This window comes from Oxyura jamaicensis, chromosome 1 (genome assembly GCF_011077185.1).
Source record: "Oxyura jamaicensis isolate SHBP4307 breed ruddy duck chromosome 1, BPBGC_Ojam_1.0, whole genome shotgun sequence".
NCBI lineage: Eukaryota > Metazoa > Chordata > Aves > Anseriformes > Anatidae > Oxyura > Oxyura jamaicensis.
Window position 1 is genome coordinate 157,930,321 of NC_048893.1, and position 21,037 is coordinate 157,951,357.

The following is a 21,037-nucleotide window of genomic DNA, read 5'->3' on the forward strand; positions in this document are numbered from 1 at the left end:
CATACCAGCTACTAGGAGGAAAATCAATTTTATCCCAACCAAAGCCAAGACACTTAAGTATTTGTGTCAGAGTTTTTCCAAAGTCTTTGTGTTATCATTTTTCCTTTGTTTTCATGATGCTATCGTTCTCATGGTGTTTCTCTCCAGGCCTTGAGCATCCAAGACCTGATACTGTTATTATAACAGATACTCATGGGAGAATTGTGAAAGTGTAAAACTGTGAGATTCATCTCTTCTCCCTTCTCCCCCCACCACCCCCACACCCCTCTATTTTTTTAAAGCGAGAAGGAGTCAGGTTTTCAATGCATTGTAATGACAGTATGGCAAGGCACGTTCACCTTAAGAATACTGACAAACTATATAGCCAAGTAAGTTTGATCATTTTTGAACTTTTCTCTCTCTCCAAATAGTGGTTTATATTTCATTCACAGCTGTAGGATCCTTGTTTCATACATATTCACATTCCAAAATTGAAAAAAAGGAAAATAATTTTCTAGTAGAGTTAAATTAAATAGGTCGTGACAATCTCTGTGCTTTATGGACATGAGCCATCAGACTAGTTAAAGCTGTGCTTAAGTGCTTTGTTGGATCAGGGCCTAGTAACTAGTGAGGGGCACTGGAGATTTTTTTCTAAAATGTCTAATAGTTTTGCCTTTAGCCGTTTTGACATTGTTTTTTTTTGTTGTTGTTGTTGTTGTTGTTGTTGTTGTTCTTGTTGTTGTTTGTTTGTTTCTTTTAAATGAGCTGTATTAGGGAAGAAAAAAGCTGAGGATGCAAAATTTGCTCTTGTGATTTTGCTCTGAACATCATAAAGCTGTTTCTTTGTTTTGTTTTGTTTTGTTTTCCAGTATAAAAGAAACAGAAAAATAAGGCAAAACACATACTATTTCCAAACTACATCTAGATAGTATCTAGAAGTATCTAGATTCCTCAAAAATATAATGACATGGGAATTTAAAAGAACACAGTGCCCTTAAGCCTTAGCATTCTATGAACATTCCAAAGACAACAGGATTATTATTATTATTATTATTATTATTATTATTATTATTTATATACAGCATTCCTCAAACCATCTGCAGCTGGATCTCCAAGTTACTAAATCAGAATTAAAAAAAAAAAAAAAAAAAGATAAAATTCCCTAATCAAAATTCAGCCAATCTCTCCACATACATGAGTATCATAAATACTTTATGCACTTAAATAAAAAAGACAAAGTGTCCAAAGGGCTCTTTTTTTCTTCATAAGACACATTTCTCTGATGGATAACACTTTGGAATTGTCTTTCTCACTGTACTGATTATGACACAAACCTAAATGACCTGCTTTTAATATTTTAGACAGCTGAAATGATATGTAAGTAATATTAATCTTGCAGAAAGTAGTGTAGTTTTACACTGGAAACATAATTTTCCTTCTTTATTCATGAAATATTGAAAATTGTTATAGCTTTATATCTAATATATTTGTAATGTGCATGAATTTGTATCTATTTTCTCTTTTCATTTTCATTATGATGTTATGAATATTCATTTATATCTTATTTGACAAAAAGTCATGAAAATTTCTGTTCAGATTCACATATAATTGAACTTAAGTATGTGTAAAAAAATCATGTGTATGCATGTGCAAATATATGCACATGCATGGTTGTGAAATTATAAACATTTAACTGTAATTTGCAAATGGTGTCACTGTTATCAATATGGCAAAGTAATTCTGATCTAAAATTTGAAAACATTGCTTCTAAAATCTAACTGAATATAAATATTCACTGTTTAGATACCAAACCTTTCAAAGTAGGTGCTTATGTCTAGCACCTAGACTAGCAATGTCTCTGCAGATATCCTATCTTCTCATTGTCATTGGGAATTGCAGTATACAGGCTTGCAGCCAGAGTTTCAGCTCTCTGTCACTTCAGTCTATCCTACAGTCCAGATGCACATAAGATGTTCTACAGTCCATAACACATAAGATTTGCATAGTCTCCTAATAGTCTTGTTCTTTGATCACAACTAACATTAGTTCCTTTTCTAAAAATAAAATAAAATAAAATATATTTAAAATCTTTAAAACAATAGTAAAATATAATCACTCTGCCCAGACAGAATGTAGTAGCCCTATGAGACATTATCAATACCTCAGAAACATTTTTTTTTTTTTTTTTTTTTTCCATAATAAATGCAAGAGATAGATCAGTCAATTTAGAAAATGCCACAGACATCTTGGTATATCACAAAGCCTTTGAAACCTACACCTGTTGAGTTAAATTCTTTCAGATCCATGCTATAATGGTATTTTAGCATTCGTATCAGAATAGGGGGAGTTTCTCACACACAAAATAGCACAGAGAGAAAAGAAAAGTAAGGAAAAGGAATGTCACGGAAAAAGAAAAGCGAATGAAAAGGAGAAGGGAAGAGAAGTAGTCGAAAAGGCTCCAGGGATGTAAAGGATTCCAGTGTATCTCCACAGCAGACATTTCCATTTATCTGAGCTTTGTATTTTTCCCTAGCTCAAGTGTTATGAGCACTTTTCTCAGTTGCATTCTCAATGTAACCTCTATGCTGGAATAGATGATTATAATCCAGGGTTTACCTCTGTGTGTGTGCTTGTATCAGGAGAAAAGGACATAGCAGAACAATTATATCACTGCCAAGAATAAGGTGTTTAAATACCAATTGACATCTATTTTTAGCCCATTGAATCACAGTCACAGTATCAAGAAGGACAAAAATTGTGGTTATAAATTTAAAATTATTTAATACATTTTTTTTGATCATGTGTCATTACAGAATAAATAGTTGAAGAAAATAGTTTACATTCTAATGGGATTAATTTTCAGTCTTTATTGATTGCACCCTTTCACTTCATAACCTTGTATTTTATTAATATGGTAACACACAGTCCCTTTTTGGGAGCTATGTTTCACTGAAAAGATGACAAAGACACACTTTTCTATTACTTTCCTTTCTTAGAAAAGCTATGCTAAACCAATCTTCAGCTAATGGATTTTCTTCACTTAATGCCAGTTGCTGTTTTTCTCTTACTTCCTTCTCAATTTTAAACACTCAACTTACTAAATATGGCAGGCATTGGTTGGAAGATTTATTTTTTAATCACAGGTTATTTTTCTGAGTTCTTTCTTCAGAGCATGAGACCAAAATTACTGCTTCAGCATAATTATTTGTTATCGGCAATAATAAACCAATGGAATGCTCTCCTAGAATACTAGAACAAGGCTATTTCCCATTAAAAGTCATTATTCGAGTCTGCCTTATGAAAGAATGAGATTTATAGCTATTTTGGAAAAATAAAATAAAATAAAAAAATTACGAGGGGGGGGTGGGGAATGGAACTTTAATCAAAGACTTGAAAAAAGAACAAACAACTTGAACAACTTGGTATCTATCTAACTACTTCTATATTCTTCTTACTTCCTTCCCTTTGACAGGATGTACAAGCACATGAAAACCAATAATGATAGCAAAAGAAACTCCAAAGAACAACCCTTTAGAAGGAGATCACATCAGTTTGGTATTTTCTTTTCTATAAAAGCATAGTGTAGTGCAATATACCAGGGGATTCTATATGAAGTTCAAAATTATTGTTTGTGATTAATGACTTTCCAATGGTCAAAATTAGATAATATTAAAAAAAGCTTAATAAATAATACCCTTAAAATTGTTATACCTAATCTCTCTAGCATCTACCCTTTTACTTTGGTATTATATTCAGCGTCCTAATGCTGGTTAAAAAGGTTTGGCCTTCCTTTGGTAGACAGAAGGAACCATTAATACTGTGGTACTTGCCAGGAAGTGGGCTGCCTGTGGCCGGTTCGTCCCCCTCAGCCTGAGTTCACGTGATTCACTGCACAGTGTGTCTCTGGCTTTAGGAAGAGCTGAACCTTCTGTTCCAGCATAAGACAAAATTCTCCACTTCTGAAAAAAAAGGTAGTTATATGGATGTATAATCCATACAGATCTGTGGGGAAAAATGAGTAACTAAATTAGAAATGTGTGTGCAAAGGGGGAATTTATGATGAAAGACTCTGCCAGATAAGGACAGGACATAATCTAGTTATAAGTGTTATAAACTTCTGTTCAGTAGCCTCTAAAAAAAAACATCTAAAGGTCTTATGACCATTTTTAGACAGTATTCTGAGAACATTTTACCAAAATAGCTTGAATTACTTTTTTTTTTTTTTTTAATTATATATTTTTATATATTTTCACTCTCTCTTGTTCAAATCCTACCGATATATGAATTGTAAATATGTAATGAATGTATATTATTATTGTCATGGGAACCTCTTCCGGCACAGACTAGGCACTCAATTAACTTATATATATATATATATATATATATATATATATATATATTTTAAATGTATGGTAGTAAAATATATTGCCCAGGAAGAATAATGGTTATTTTTTCCTGAATGCAGCATTCAGTTACGTGACAATTTTTTGTACCAGGGTGTTGAAGGGGTGGCCTCTGTGAGCAGAGCCCAGCAGCTGCACCATGTTAGATAAGGGCTTGCTCCAGCCAGTGAGAGATGCTGGTTCAATGCCGTTTCAATTCAGGAAGGACAGCATGCCATGGGAGGGACCCCAGTGGCAGAGAGTGACTGTGAAGGAGTGGCAAAGACAAAGCATTAGGGACTGACCCGCAGCCTTCATTCCCTGTTACTATGTGCTGCTTGGGGAGAAGGAGAAGAGTTTGGGAACGCTAGGGAGGAAGTTTTTAGTTTGCTTTTAGTTTCTCACTGTTCTCGTCTCCTAGTGATAGGCAATAAATTATATCAATCATCCTATGCTGTATCTGTTTTGCTCATGGCAGTAATTGTTGAGTGATCTCCTTGTCCTTATCTCAACCCTTTCCATTGTATTTTCTCCCCCTTTTCCTTTGAGGACATGAAGTGAGATTGTGGTTGAGGTGAAGTTCAGCTGTCCAGCAGGCTAAAACCACAACAAATACAAGTGTAGTATTTCTGGTATCTTAATAGCATGGAGAAAAATAGGCAAACACTTTTTTTGTTGTTGATGTTTTTTCTCATCTCTTTTACACACATTACTTATTTCAGTGTAATGAAAAGGAATAATAATAGAATGTAAGTGGACAAAAGCAGTATCTGGCAAAAGTTTTCCTTCCAAAATGACAAAGGTAACTGAATTATTAAACTGTTTTTTTCTCCTTTAAACATACAAACAAACAATAAACAATGACAACAACAACAAAGTGAAGTTATTTAAATATGGCACGTCATTTACCTGTCACTTTGAATTTCAATAAAGTGCTTTGAATAACAATACACTGCTGGACTATAGCTATGACCAGAAATTTCCTTAGGTCTGCATAATATAGCATAAATTTAGAAAAGAGACAGACTTTGTTCCTAAATTGGATCTTCTCTGGATTGTATTTTGCTTGTAAAAATATCAGCTATTACCCCACTCTTTCTGAGAGTAGAGTCTTTAGAAACCGTAATGTTTGTTTCCTCATTATCTTCTCCTCTGTAACCTCTGTAAACATGGTCTAGCATAAACAGTCAGGTAAGGTACTCGAAAATTGCACAATATCAAACTTTTTTTTTTTTTTTTTTTTTTTTTTTTAACTAAATTTCACAAAATCACAGAATCACAGTGGAGGTTGGAAGGGACCTCTGGAGGCCATATGGTCCAACCCCCTTGCTCAAGCAGGGCCAGCGAGAGCTGGCTGCCCACAGTCATTTCCAGACAACTTTTGAACATCTCCAAGGAGGGACATTCCTCTCACAGTAAAAAAAAAAAAAAAAAAAAAAGTTTCCTGACATTCAGAGGAAGCCTCCAATATTTAAGTTTATGCCCATTGCCTTTGTCCTGTCACTGGTCACCACTGGAAAAAGCATGGCTCTGTCTTGTTTTCATCCTCCCCTCTGGTTGTTTTAGACATTGATGAGGTCCCCCTGTGCTTTCTTTTCTGTAGGCTAAACATTCCCAACTCTCTCAGCCTTTCCTCATAGGACATAGAATCTGATCCATTAGAATTCATGTACTTCAAGAGTACTTGTGTTTATTTGCATAACTGTGATCTCTTGTAGGAGAGAAAAGACCTCTGGTGTTATCAGCAGAATCTGATCTACCATTGGTATTGACTAGTCTCAGTCTCAGGCTCATTTCTTTCAAAACACTTCCTAAAAAATACAAATACATTCTGTTTCTGTTTTCTGCAATAAACATAATTTGACTTAAGCTATCTCTGTCATGATATGTGAAAGGGGAATCTTTCACACTTTTCTATTTCACAGTCTTATAAAGTTCAAAAAAGTATTACATATAATAGTACAGTTCAGTTTTTAATATTTAGTGCTGACCTCAGTCTTTGGTTTCCCTTGCAGAAAGATAGCATCAAGTAATAAATCAAACTATAAAGAACAGATATTGTGTTCATAGTGAAATTTACTGCATTCAAAATAATTTTAGCAGAAAAAAATATATATAGTTTGATTTATTGCTTTTTGGTTAAACAATAATTCCTGGAGCAAAGCAGCATAACACTATTAGAATGTATGTTCTGTTTTAAAAGGCTGGAATTGGCAATTTAAAATCTAAAATAAATTATATAAATTATTAAAAAAAAAGGAATAAAAGGGAGGTATAATTTTTTTATCTTTCTTTATGCTTTATATAGACCATACAATATTATTTACAGACCACCTTTTATTTATTCTATATTCTATATTGATCTATATTCTATATTAATGATTTTATATTCTACACTGATTCTATATTACTAGAATATTGTAATTCAAAATAAATTATTTAAAAAAAATATATTGCTAATTATTACAGTCTGGCACTTTATAAGTACATGTATCTAATGTCAAATGATACATGTCAAACATATCATTAATATTGTCAGAATCAAAGTATCTAAATTAAGATAATTTTAATTAAAAAGCAAATCAATAGTGATGTCAAAAATGTTAAAAGTATTCCATTAATGCTTTCTCTCTCTCTCTCTTTTCCTGTAGAGTCTGTCACAGTGTTAAAAACACAGTAAAGGCAAACAAGTTTAATTTTGCTGTGAGACATCTTCACTAATTTTGTTTGTAGACTCCTTCCTCATTTCATTCAGGTTGGATCCCAGGAAGCTGCTATTAGAAAAATGAGGAATATTAAAAAGGACTTTGCATCCCTGGGAAGGTTGTTGAAAGGATCGGGGGTGCAGGTAGTGTTCTCCTCTGTCCTCCCGCTGGTGACTGGGATGCAGATAGAAGGAGTAGAACCGGACAGGTAAATGACTGGCTGAGGGGGTGGTGTCTGGATCAGGGATTTGGGTATTTTGATCTTGGGCCATCCATTGAGAGGTCAGGTATGTGGGCTGCGGACAGACACCAACTGAGCAAGTGGGGTGCAAGTGTGTTGGGGAGCAAGCTCTCTGGGCTGATTACCAGGGCTTTAAACTAGGTTTGATGGGGGAAGGGAGGGGAGCTAAAAGTGACAGAGAAGGGCTAGGGGAAGTCATCACTACAGTCACTGCTGAAGACAGGGAAAAACCTCTGAGCTCTCCCATAGGATTGTCTGAGAGCTCCTCAGAGAAGGTAACATTCCCGATGTTACCGGTGTCCGGTATCTTCTTCTTGCATCCCTCCAGGGGTAACTGCACCTGCTGCTTCCCTAAAGTGCCTGGACACCAATGCGCGGAGCATGGGAAATAAACAGGATGAGCTCAAGATCTGTGTTCGGTCGCTGGGCCATGATCTCATTGTGATCACTGAGACGTGGTGGGACAGCTCACATGACTGGAACTCTGTCATGGAGGGCTATGTCCTCTTTAGGAAAGACAGGCTGGGAAAGCGAGGGTGTGGGGTTGCCCTTTATGTGAGGGAGCAATTAGAGTGTACCCAGCTCCTCCTGGGGAAGGGTGAAGGACAAGTGGAGAGCTTGTGGGTGAGAATTAAGGCGTGGGCTGGTATGGGAGACACAGTGATGGGGGTCTACTACAGGTCACCAGATCAGGAGAAGGAGGTCGATGAGGCCTTCTATGAGTAGCTTCTAGTAGCCTCATGATCATGAGCGCTGGTCCTCATGGGGGACTTCAATTACCCAAACATCTGCTGGGTAAGCAACTTGGCCAGGCACGCACAGTCCAAATGGTTCCTACAATGCATTGAAGACAATTTTCTGATGCAGGTGGTGGAGGAGCCGACGAGGCGGGGGGTGCTCCTGGACCTTGTTCTTAGCAACAGGGATGGGCTTGTGAGGGATGTGAAGGTTGGAGGCAGCTTGGGATGCAGCGACCATGAGATGGTGGAGTTTCAGATGGAACTAGGCAGAGAAAGTAAGGCTATAAGCAGGATTGCTACCCTGGACTTTCAAAGAGACAACTTTGACCTCTTCTGGGACCTGCTTGAGAGTATCTCATGGGCTAGGTTGCTTGAGGGCAAGGGTGCTTGTGAGAAGTAGGCTACATTTAAGCAGCACTTCTTCCATTCTGAGGATCGGTGCATCCCTAAGAGTAGAAAACAGGGGAAGTGGGGCAGGAAACCTGTGTGGATGAGCAAGGAGCTCATTGATAAGATCAAAAGGAAGAGGAAGGTCTGTGAAATGTGGAAAAAGGGCCTGTTGTCTTGGGATGAGTACAGACATGTTTTCTGCAGGGCCTGCAGGGACGCGACAAGGAAGGCTAAAGCCCACCTAGAGATGAGGCTTGCTAAAGAGATAAAGGATAATAAGAAGGATTTTTTCAAGAATGTAAACAGCAAAAGGAAGACTAGGGATAATTTGGGTCCCTTGCTGCATGAGGAGGGGGTCCTGGTCATGGAAGATGCCGAGAAGGTGGAGATACTGAATGCTTTCTTTGCTTCATTCTTTGCTTCAAGGACACTCCCCCGGGACTCCTCTTCCCTGGCAAGAGGACAAAGGGTCTGGGAAATGGAGGGCTCCCCCCTGGTAGACGTGAGAGTGGTTTAGGAGTGTCTGAGTGGGCTCAACGCACACAAATCCATGGGTCCTGATGGGATGCATCCACATGTGCTAAGGGAGCTGGTAGACGTGGTTGCTGAGCCACTCTCTATCATCTTTGAAAGGTCCTGGAGAACAGGTGAGGTGCCTGAAGACTGGAGGATAGCCAATGTCACTCCGGTCTTCTAGAAGGGCAGGAAGGAGGATTCGGGAAACAACAGGCCAGTCAGTCTCACCTCTGTCCCTGGAAAGGTGTGGGAGCAGCTTGTTCTGGATGCCATCTCCAAACAATTGGAAGAGAAGAATGTTATGAGGAGTAGTCAGCATGGATTCACCAAGAGGAAGTCATGCTTGACCAACCTCGTTGCCTTCTATGATGGCATCACCAGCCGGGTAGATGGGGGGAGAACAGAGGATGTCATCTACCTTGACTTTAGCAAGGCTTTAGATACTGTCTCCCATGACATCCTGATAGCAAAGCTGAGAAAGTGTAGGATAGATGAGTAGAAAGAGAGGTGGGTCGAGAACTGGCTGACTGGCCGAGCTCAGAGGGTGGTGGTCAGCGGAGCAGAGTCTGGCTGGAGGCCTGTGACCAGCAGTGTTCCCCAGGGGTCGGTGCTGGGTCTGGTCTTGTTCAACGTCTTCATCAATGACCTTGATGAGGGAATAGTGTCTGCCCTCAGCAAGTACACTGATGACACAGAGCTGGGAGGAGTGGCTGACACGCCAGAAGGCTGTGCTGCCATTCAGTGAGACCTGGACCGGCTGGAGAGATGGGCAGGAAGAAACCAAATGAGATTTAATAAGAGCAAGTGTAGAGTCCTGCACCTGGGAAGGAACAACCAGACATATCAGTACAGGCTGGGGGATGACCTGCTGGAGAGGAGCTCTGCAGAGAAGGACCTGGGGGTCCTGGTGGACAACAGGTTGACCATGAGCCAGCAGTGTGCCCCAGTGGCCAAGAGGGCTAATGGGATCCTGGCGTGCATTAAAAGAAGTGTGGCCAGCAGGTCAAGGGAGGTGATCCTCCCCCTCTCCTCTGCCCTGGTCAGGCCTCACCTGGAGTACTGTGTCCAGATCTGGGTTCCCCGGTACAAAAAGAGAGGGATCTCCTGGAAAGAGTGTAGCGGAGGGCCACAAAGATGATACGGGGCTTGGAGCATCTTCCCTATGAGGATAGGCTGAGAGACCTGGGTCTGTTCAGCCTGGAGAAGAGAAGACTGAGAGGGGATCTTATCAATGTCTATAAGTATCTGTGGGGTGGGAGACAGAAGGATGTAGCTAACCTCTTCTCAGTGGTTTGTGGGGATAGGACAAGGGGCAATGGCCGCAAGATAGAACACAGAAAGTTCCACACCAACATGTGAAAGAACTTCTTTACGGTGAAAGTGACGGAGCACTACAACAGGCTGCCTAGGGAGGTTGTGGAGTCTCCTCCTCTGGAGATATCCAAGGCCCATCTGGACGCCTACCTGAGCAGCCTGCTCTGAGGATCCTGCTTTGCAGGGGAGTTGGACCCAATGATCTTTCAAGGTCTATTCCAACCCCTACAGTTCTGTGATTCTGTGATTCCTGAACCTATCAAGCTTCCTTCACATTAAAGTTTCTTATAGGGCAGAATGTACCAACTTTTGGTTTGGCCTTGACTACTACTTCTGTATATAGCAGCAATAATAACCAAAGTAGTGATTATTATGATGGAGAGAATGTTACCCTACAATGCATTTGCCATTAAGAACATTTTACATGCACTTCATCTTTGCTTTTCTTGTTCATATGTTTTAAGGGACTGTTTTCAAGAATTGTTCACAACACAGACACACACACATAAAAAGCCTTGCAGATTAGTATACAGATAACAAATTTTGAATTTTGTTTGAATATTGTGATGTTTCCTGGCTTATGAGAAAAATTTTTGAAAGACCAGATAGTAGAGTGAAGAAAGCAGTGGGAAAGATAAGTATTAATTTTACTCTAGTACTATGGAATCCTTTCCATATGTCATCACTGGAAAATCTAATCTTGGAACAGACACTGACCTCCCAGTAGAACTTCTAGAAACATTATATATCATAAATCAACAACTGTATGATTAATTACTTCAGGCTTGACAGGCCAAAGTAGATGGAAATCTTAGGCTTGGAAGCCCAAGGATAGATGAAAAATAACATATTATAATTGAAATGTCTGTGACTGATCATCTTAATCCCAATGTGTGTTAATAATTAAAAAAAAAAAAAAAAAAAAAGTCATACTACAAGCAATTCTTATATTAAACAATGTAATTTTAACTCACTTTAATTCAATTATTTACTTAAAGTTTTGACACTTGTAACTTTCTTTAGATTTTACTTTAAATCACTACCATATGTTTTATGAGCCAGGTGCTAACAATTAGTCACTCATCACATCTGCCATGCAAAATACAAAAGAAAATTAACACTAGCAATTGAAACAAAGGCAAAATCATTATATTATCAGTAATCAGGTAACATCTTTCTATGGTTTGCATAATCAAAAACAGATGTATAATTCATTAAGGAAATTAAAAAATCCTTTAATGTGTTTTAAAATCTCCCAGTTATGTCAGAGTCATAGGCAACATTCATAATATGTGAACAAGAAAGGATATATATTACTTATAATTGAAGAAATGGTAGCAGATAAAAGGCAAACAGATTATCATAAATAAAAATAAAATATTAAGAATTTCACGGTACATTATGGTGCCATCAGTCATTCCATGTCATTCCAGACCAACAGTGGCAGTTCTAGTCGCAGTGGATTGTGTAGAGTGGTACTATATAAAAAATTATTTTAAAAAGTACTGGAAACACAGAAAATTTATTTCAAGCAATGCAAAATTTAAAATGTGATCCAGAAAGATTTGTAAATCTCTGATGCAATTTGCAGATGTTTTATAAAATACAGTAATCTATTAATCTATATTCATCCTAAACATGAGAAAACAGAAGATAGAGGTATCAAATTTAGTACCATAGTAAGAAACAACGAAAGCATAATAAGAATCTTTATGATGTTTTAGTATAAACATTAAAGTTAACAGTACTGATTAAAATATGTGAATATCTATTTATTTTTACTCACTAGAAAACAATGTATAGGAAGATCTGCCAGTGTCATATGTTTTTTAGTCGGTAAGTACTGAGTAAGAAGCTTTGCATTCTACAAGCAATAGGGATGAGTGGTAATATTCACAGGCCACAATTCCTTTTTCTATCATGGTGGATTAGTTAAGAGGTATTGTCTTAGGTATTTATGAAAGCATTGTAACAGTCAACTGAGGTAAATGACAGGAGAAAATGATCCATACTTTAAATTCTGTTTTATTTTGTTGTTGTTTTGTTTTGTTTTGTTTTGTTTTTTGCCTTGTGTGTTTTTCTATTTCCAGCTCATGAAATAATTCCTTGTACTTACATTGCAGTCTTAATCAGTCCTCCTACTGTTTCTGTATATTATTTATACTTATGATCTAGAATGCATGTTTAGTGTTATGCAGGCTCCTCAAATAAATGAAATTAAAATACTTTAAAAACACTGGAGCAAAATTAGGTCTTTCAAGACATACCTAATGTTTTTAAGACTTTTTGCAAGCAAATCATCTAAGAAGATATCTCAATAAATCAATGCATCAGACAATAAATGAATGACTAACAGCTTTTATGAGAGAGAAAAAAAAAATCTGATTAACATACAAAACATTTAAACTCAGAAAAGGCAGATTTCACACAATCTATATAGTCATAAAGTAGAATGACCGATACAATCTCAGCCAAAAAAAATCCGACAAAAGTCAAAATTACACACTTTTTTATTCCATCTTCTAATCCTAACCTCAAAGCAAAATTACTTTGATACTTTGGGGTCAGTAGGTTTTCAAAGGTAATTCAGCAGACCAGGTACTGGCACTAGAGTACAGAGTGATTTTATACTTCACTTTCTTTGTCTGTAATGTGGGCGAGCATACAGTAAACCTTTAGGTAATCTACTGCACTATTACTTAAGTCATTCAGCTACTGGATATCTATTCCTGAGTAACACTGAATACTTTTTTTACAATAGAACAATCAATTAACTAAACAAGTAAAGAAACAAAAAACAACAACAACAAAAAAATAGAATTTCCTTCTGTTTGATTTTTTTTTCTGTGTACAGGTTTGCAACATTGTAGATGAAGCTGACCACACAGCTTAAAGTTCCAATTTCACATCTATAATTTTTGCACATTTGATTTGTTGTCTGTAGTTATTCTGAGATTCACTTATTCTTTTTAAGATTTAATAATAATAATAATAATAATAATTTTACGAAAGTGACTTGGAATTGGTTTTTGGATTTCAAGATGTAGATGAAGTTCTAAGATTTAACAGAGAGCTTCATTTCCCATAAATGTCATAGTCATTATGTCTGCTTTTCATAGATTTGATTGGAAATGCAATTAATTTTATTTCCCCAAACTTATTGTCTTATTTGTTTTGTTTTCTTTATTTTAGCTTACATAACATTAGCTTATTGAGGGTTTGTTCATTTAACACAGATGTGAGCCATCACAAAACAATATATTATGACTTCATAGTCTTTTTATTGCTTATTTCCACATCTTAATTGTAAATATTGAGTTACTTGTCCGTTTGTTGTTATACCAGTGAGAACACTGGGATTTTTAATAATGTGAAACATTTATTGAAGTAATAAAATATGAGCTTCTATGAAACAGGACAATAACAATTTAACAAGATTAACAAAATTGAACAAAATCATATAATTAGAATCATAATTTTAATTATAAGTTACAATTACTTGAATACTCTTGAACTCATACATCCCTATGCAAGATTGTACCTCAAAAAAAAAAAAAAAAAAAAAAAAGAAAGGCATCTCTGTATTATATCCTGTCTATAATTTAAAGAAAATATAAAAATAAATAATGTCTTGGAAGAATTTAAAGAAAAAATAATACAGGAAATGTCTCTTTATATATACAGATCATTTTAGACTATATTATTTATTCTCTTTGTTGTATGTATACAACTACCTACCTATGTAGACAAATAAAAGCTACTAATATAGTTATTTGTTAATAAATTTTTCACTGATAGTATCTGAGTTATTGGTTGTGTCAGTATCCAATATCTGGTATTAATATGTTCAAATTTGTAAACTATATAGTGATAAATAAATAAATAAATAGATAAATAAAATCTGCAGTTGGTAATATAATGTAGAAAAATGAATATGCAAAAATAATCTAACATGTTAACATACTTTATGGAAAAAAAAAAAAAAAAACTAATAAAATAATAAAAAAGGATGTACAAAGCCATTTAAAAATCAATATGTAGCCATTAGTTTAATTGTCAGAATTCATGTTTTTCAGAGGAAAAATAAGGAATATTATCATCAGAACAAGAAGTCAAAAAAAAAAATGTCATTTAAAAAGATGAAATATTTGTGCAACTAGATAAATAGAATGGTAGCAGCAATAGTAAAAAGCTTACTTCTCGCCTCCTGGGAATATTCTGTACACAAAATATTTCAATTACCTGGAAACTGCATTTTCCCATTCCATTGTCCTAGAGACTGGAAGCTATGCTTTGCTATAAATTGACTTAACTTGTCTGAAATCCTCCACTCAGTCCAAAAATTAAAACTGCAATCCAAATTTCCATCTAATTTTGAAATGATTAGGTCATCTGATTACATCTTCTTTATGCTGGCTTCATATCTTAATTTTCTTACTCCACCTTCAGAAGTTAACGAGTTTTCTATTACAAGAAAGTTTTGAGAATGACCCTTTTTTTTTTTTTTTTTTTTTTAACAAATCACTTAAGTGTTATGCTTTATTTAAATGTTGGATTATATTTCATTTTCCATGACATATAAGTATAGATTTATATTTATTTAATCTCTTAATATTTTCCATTTATTTTTGTATTATCCCTCTAAAATCTTTCAATTTTATCCATTTTGAATGTGTCTTGGAAATATATCCGCATTCTCCTCTGAGGAAGCATTAATTTTAAATATGTAACCATTCTGTTTCCACAGGGTTTTACTTGTTTATTTATTTATTTATTATTGTTATTGCCATAATCTTTCTCTAGCCAATTAGAAACAGAAACTGGAGATAAAATTTTTTATCTCAGTTTATATTTTCAGAGCTCGTGTAGTTTATTACTGTATGCAATGGAAGAAATAACAAGCATTATATGGAAGTATAATTTCAAAATAAAAATTTCACTATGACAATAAATACATTATACTAATCTTCATTTGTTTAGCTTTGTTTTAAGTAAATTACACAAAATAGGAAAACAGTGAAACTTTGTAGCATATTATTCTGCAATCTAGGTTATTTTATTTATTTATTTAAGGTATGTCTGAATCATTTTTGGTTTTGTTTTTGTTTTTACACTGCACTATGCTAGAAGACAAGCAAGAAATTTTTCCTCCTGAAAAACAGAATTTTAATCAAAGTATCATAAGGTTTAGTTGACCTATCAAAATGACCCCAAAAGATAAAACTTAAGGCAAAATTTTGTTTTCATTTACTGCAACATAATTCAATGTTACCTTATTTATGAAACTGCAATCACTATATGTGAAATGAATGTAGGTAGAATTAGATTAATATCTATGAATATTATTTCATTGTCCTGGATGTATAGACAGACAAACAGCAAAGTAGCAAAAGCAGGAAGCATTTAAATGATTCCTGCCTTGAATTTCCAGATTTTCTCACCTTTTTTTTCTAAGTGAAACCTTTGCTGTTTTCATCTTTTTGGTCTTTTTTGGTTTTGTCTTGTGTCTAGTATTCTCCTGTACAGTACATATTGCACTCACCACAGTGAAATGCTTAAAATGAAACTTATCCCAGGTAAAGAAAGATTGCATAGGCTAGATTTAAGGTAATCAAGGCCTCCAGTCCCTCTTTAAGTTTTGTTAGGTTCAGGCACTTCTAGATCATAATTCATATTGTTCTATCAGACACGTTTCAGAGAAACAGTTCAAATCTCCCGTTGGTGTGGTCTGTCTCTCTTCATTAGCTATAACTTGGATTAGATATGGAACTAGTAAGGGCCAAAACTGGAATGAATTTCATGCTGCTCACAATCCTTTCTTATAAAATAACCAATGTTAGTAAATAAATAAATAAATAAGTAAAGAAGAAGATATGGAGAAAAATACTGTGAATACACAAGACGCATGGAAGTGTAATCCATATTTGAAAGGTTGGTAAGTAAAACTGAATAAGGCAAATGGAAAATGGGAAAAGAGTGCTATGTACAGCTAAGTAACTTGAAGCACTTTCACACACTGAACTCAAGGTCAATGATTTATTTATTTATTTATTTAAATCTTAATTTCTCCAGAGTTTTCATTTATGAAATGGGGATAATGATATCTATCTATTCATGAAACTGTTGTGAAAATAAATTGTGAAGCGTATGCTTACTGTCACAGTAACACTACATGTACAAGCAGGAGAAGAAACTTCAGTTTCTGGAGCAGGGTGTGAATAACTTGCAGTATTTAAAGCATGAGGTCATGTACACAACAGCTAAAACAAATAAACGACAACAAGCAAGCAACAACAACAAAACTTTAATCAAGTAATTAAATGAAACATCATGATATTTTCATCCAGAACACACAGATATGAGTTACATGGCACATCTGATTTCTGTCATTCTTAACTCTTGAACTCAACCCTGTAACTTGTATGTATATATTTTTTTTTATTTTTTTATTTTTAGTATACTGTTTTATAAGTGAAATATGAAATAGAGTGAGCATAATGTCTTATTCTGATAAGGTCAAGTTTTCATAATGTGGTTTCCTTGAACTAGAAGGTATCTTTTCTGTAGAGAACTTTTTTGTTTTTCTGGGATTCATTCTCTGGATTTATTTTAACCTGTATACATGTGTATTAGTTTCCACTCTCCTCCTCTTAATCTCGGTGAAAAGAGTTTTCATATATCAAGCTAAAATTTTGTGTGTTCCAACTGTTGTGGTTTTATTCAGGTGGGCAGCTGAGTTCCATCACAACCACTCTCTCACTCCTGAAAAGGAAAGGGGGAGAAACTATGACCAAAAGGGATCAAGGGTTAGATGAGGACAGGGAGAATGCTCAGCAATTATCATGATGGAAAAAACAGACTCATAGTAGGGAGATTAGTAAAATTTATTGATTATTACTAACAAGCTAGAGAAGTGAGAAGCAAAGGAAAGAAACTAAAAGCACCTTCCTCCCTACCAACCCTCTTCCACCAAGCAAGCGGCACAGGGGAACAGGGGAATGGGGGCTGTGGTCAGTCTATAACACTTCTCCTCCATTGGCCTTTCACAGTCATGCTCTTCCCCTGCTCCAACACCCCTCATATGGGATGCCATCCTTCCCAAACTGCTCCTGTGTGGGCTTCCCACAAGCAGCGCTTCTTCAAGAGCTGCTCCAATATGGATATATACCACAGGGTCCATCCATCAGTAGCACACTGCTCTAACGTGGGTCCCCCATGGGCAAGCATCTCCTGCCAGATCACCTGCCCCTGCATGGTCCCCTCTCCATAGACCATCCCAGAATCTGCTCTGGTGGGGGTTTTCCACAGGCCACAGCCTCCTTAAGACCAGATCCACCTGCTCCTCTGTGGTCTCATCCACAGTCTACAGCATGGAAATGTGCTCTGCTGTGGTACTCCATGGGCTGCAGGGGGACAGCCTGCTTCGCCATGGTCCTCTCCACACGCCACATTCTGCTCTGGCATCTGGAGAACCTCCTCCCCCTTCTTCTTCACTGACTTTGGGGTGTGCAGCACTTTTCTCACTCTCCCAGCTGCTGTTGTGCAGTAGTGTTTTGTTGTTGTTTTTTGGTTTGGTATGGTTTGGTTTGTTTTCTTAAATCTGCTCTCACAGAGGCACAGACAATATCGCCTATTGGCCTGGATCTAGGCAGCTGTGGGTCCCTCTGGAGCCAGCTGCAACTGACCCTTGTGTAACATGGGTCAGCTTCTGGATTCTTGTCACAGAAGCCACCCCTGTAGTCCCCTGCTAGCAAAACCTTGCTACATAAATCCACCACACTAACCTGTGTCTGTTACTTCTTATCCTTCTGCTGCACTGCTTTTAGGTCTATCTTTTTCATGTCCTCTTACCATGTAGTTTTAAACACCGGTAATATCTCCCTTGTGTACTTCTCTTCTTAAGGGAAAACAAAATAAAACAAAACAATAAGAGAACCCAGTAGTCTCATACTGTCCCTGTACATCATGTACTTTACATTTTGATGGCTCCCACATCACTTATTCCAGTATGGCAAAGTGGTTCTTGCATGAGGGAACCCCAAACTGGACAGAGTACTCTAGATGTAGTCTCCCCCCTGCTGAAGAGAGAAGAGTTACCTCCTTGGATGTGCTGACAACACTGTTGATAGTATAGTTCAGAAGGATGTGGGCCTTTTTTTGCTGCAAGCGCTCATGTTTAACTTGCCTACCAGGCCATACAGGTACCTTACACCAAAGGTGCTTTCTAGCCTTTTGGTTCCCAAATCATCTTGTTTTGTGGAATTGTTACATTCCAGGTGCAGGACTTTCCATTTGCTTCTGTCGCACTTCATTTGATTCCCATCAGACTATTCTTCCATGCTGCTGAGGTCTTCCTGAATAGCAGCCCTGCCCTCCCACATACCAAGCACTTCCCCATATTTTCTTTCATCTGCAAACTAGCCGAGAATGTATTCTTTCCCATTGACCATGTCATTAATATGGACATTGAGCAGTATTGGTCACAATATAGATTACCTAGAAATGTCACCACTAGCTGTTTTTGAGTTGAATTTTGTACAATGGATCACAATCTTCTGAGCCCAACTGTCCAGTGAACTGTCCCTATCATCGTCCACTTCTCCAGTCTACTTCCCACCAGTCTAGCTATTATAATAGCGTGGAAGACATTGGTAAAATTGTTGTCAAAGCCAAGAAGAACAACAGCCACTGCTGTCCCCTTGCTCATAAAGACAGTTGTCTCAGTATAGAAGGAAAAAGTCTGGTAAAGCACAATTTCCCCTTCATGTTGGCTGTTCCTATTGTCTTCTTTCTCTCCATGGCTCCAAGGGGACTTGTCTTCATAACCCAAGCCCAGGGCCAGACTACTGGTCTGACTGTCCAGTAGTTTTCTGGATCCTTTTCCTTGTCCTTCCTAAAGATGGGTAGGTTGCTTGCCTTTTCTCAGTCCTGAGAAATATCCCTCAATATCAATGACATTTCAAGGATGATGGAGATTGGCCTGCACTGGCATCAGCCAGCTCCTTCAGCACCTTTAGTTGTATATTATCTTCTCCCACTAACTTGTGTATATTCAGTTGATATAAGTATCCCCTAACAGTCTTCCTCTGCTGTGACTAGTTGTCACTCTTACTGACTCTGTTGGCAGGGACTAGGAAGCCCAAAGACAAACCTTGCCAGTAAAGTAAGGCAAAATAGACCTCAAGTATCTCAGCATTTTCTACATGCTTTCTGCCTAGATTCTTGTCCTATTTAACAGTGAGTGTACATTTTCCTTAGCTTTTATTTCACTACTGATGTATTTGTAAGCACCCTTAGTGTTATTGTTTACATCACTTACTATTTCCAACTGACACTGAAATTCAGCTTTCCTAGCCTTACCCTTGCAGTCTCAGGAAGTTTGTTGGTATTGCTCTGGGTAGCAGGTTCCTATGTCCACCTTCTGTATATGTCTGTTTTGCATTCAAGAGAAACTCCATACAGAAAATAAATAAATAAATAAATAAATAATAAAAATAAATAAATAAAAAAAATCTCACCCTACCTGTGGCAACAAAGAGCTTTTGAATATTCTAGGAGATTAAAGGTAATTTATTGACTTGTTCTGTATCTTGTTCTGTATATGCTAGATCCAGTTTCTGGATTCTATTATGTAAAAGGTACTAAACAGTGATCTATAAAGTAATATATCTGACTTATCTGTCTATTGTGAGTAAGATGTAAGTAAGTCTCACTTAAGTGAGACTTAAGATAATAACAGCATAATACTGAAAGCTTTGCCATTCTGTGACATTTATTAACAGAGTGACAATGAAATGCAATATGAAATCTGACAGTGGCCTAACCTAAGGTTTCAAGAAGTGATAACTATTTTTGACTCCATGAGCAAACTCCTGTGATTTTACAATGAAAGTAGAAGCCTATTTGTTTTGTTTTGGGGACTGTTCTTCTGAAGAGGGTTAACAGCTTCCTGACCTGTGTTAGACAAAGCCTTTCCAGCAGGTTGAGGGAGTTGATCTACTCTGCACTGGTGAGGCCACATGTGGAATATGGTATCTAGCCAAGGGTTCCCCAGGGCAGAAGTATTGTTGACATACAGGAGAAGTTCAGCAAAGGTCCATAGTGAAGATCAAGGGTCACATGCCTCTCATATAAGGAGATTTTGAGTGAGCTGGGACCATACAGCCTAAAGAAATCTCTTGGGTAATCTCATCAATGTTTATAAACATCTGATGGGAGGGTGTAGAGAAGACAGAGACAGGCTATTTTCAGGTGTGTCCAGTGACAGAAACTAGGCAACAAGCACAAACACAGGAAATTGTCTGATTAATAATAATAATAACAATAATAAAAGATTTCTTTTTATTTTTTATTTTACTGTGAGGGTGGTCATACACTTGAACAAATTGCCCAGAGAGTCTTCATATTTGGAGATATTCAAAACCAGACTAGACACAGTCCCCAGGAACTTGCTCAGTCTGACCATGTTTTAGGAAGGTGATTGAACCAGGTTATATCCAGAGATCCCAGCCAACCTAAAAACAAACAAACAAACAAACAAAAAACACTATGATTCTGTGATTTTTGTTGTAAGAGAACTAATCCTAACAAAAACCTGGATGTTAAGCACCACACAGCTGCTCACTCACTCTCCAGCAGTATCATGGGGAAGAGAATTGGAAAGGAAAGGGTTTAAGAACATAATGAGAGCAGCCCTGCAGAGAGACACTTGAGGGTTCTGGTGGACAAAATGCTTGGCATGAGCAGCAGTGTGCACTTGCAACCCAGAAG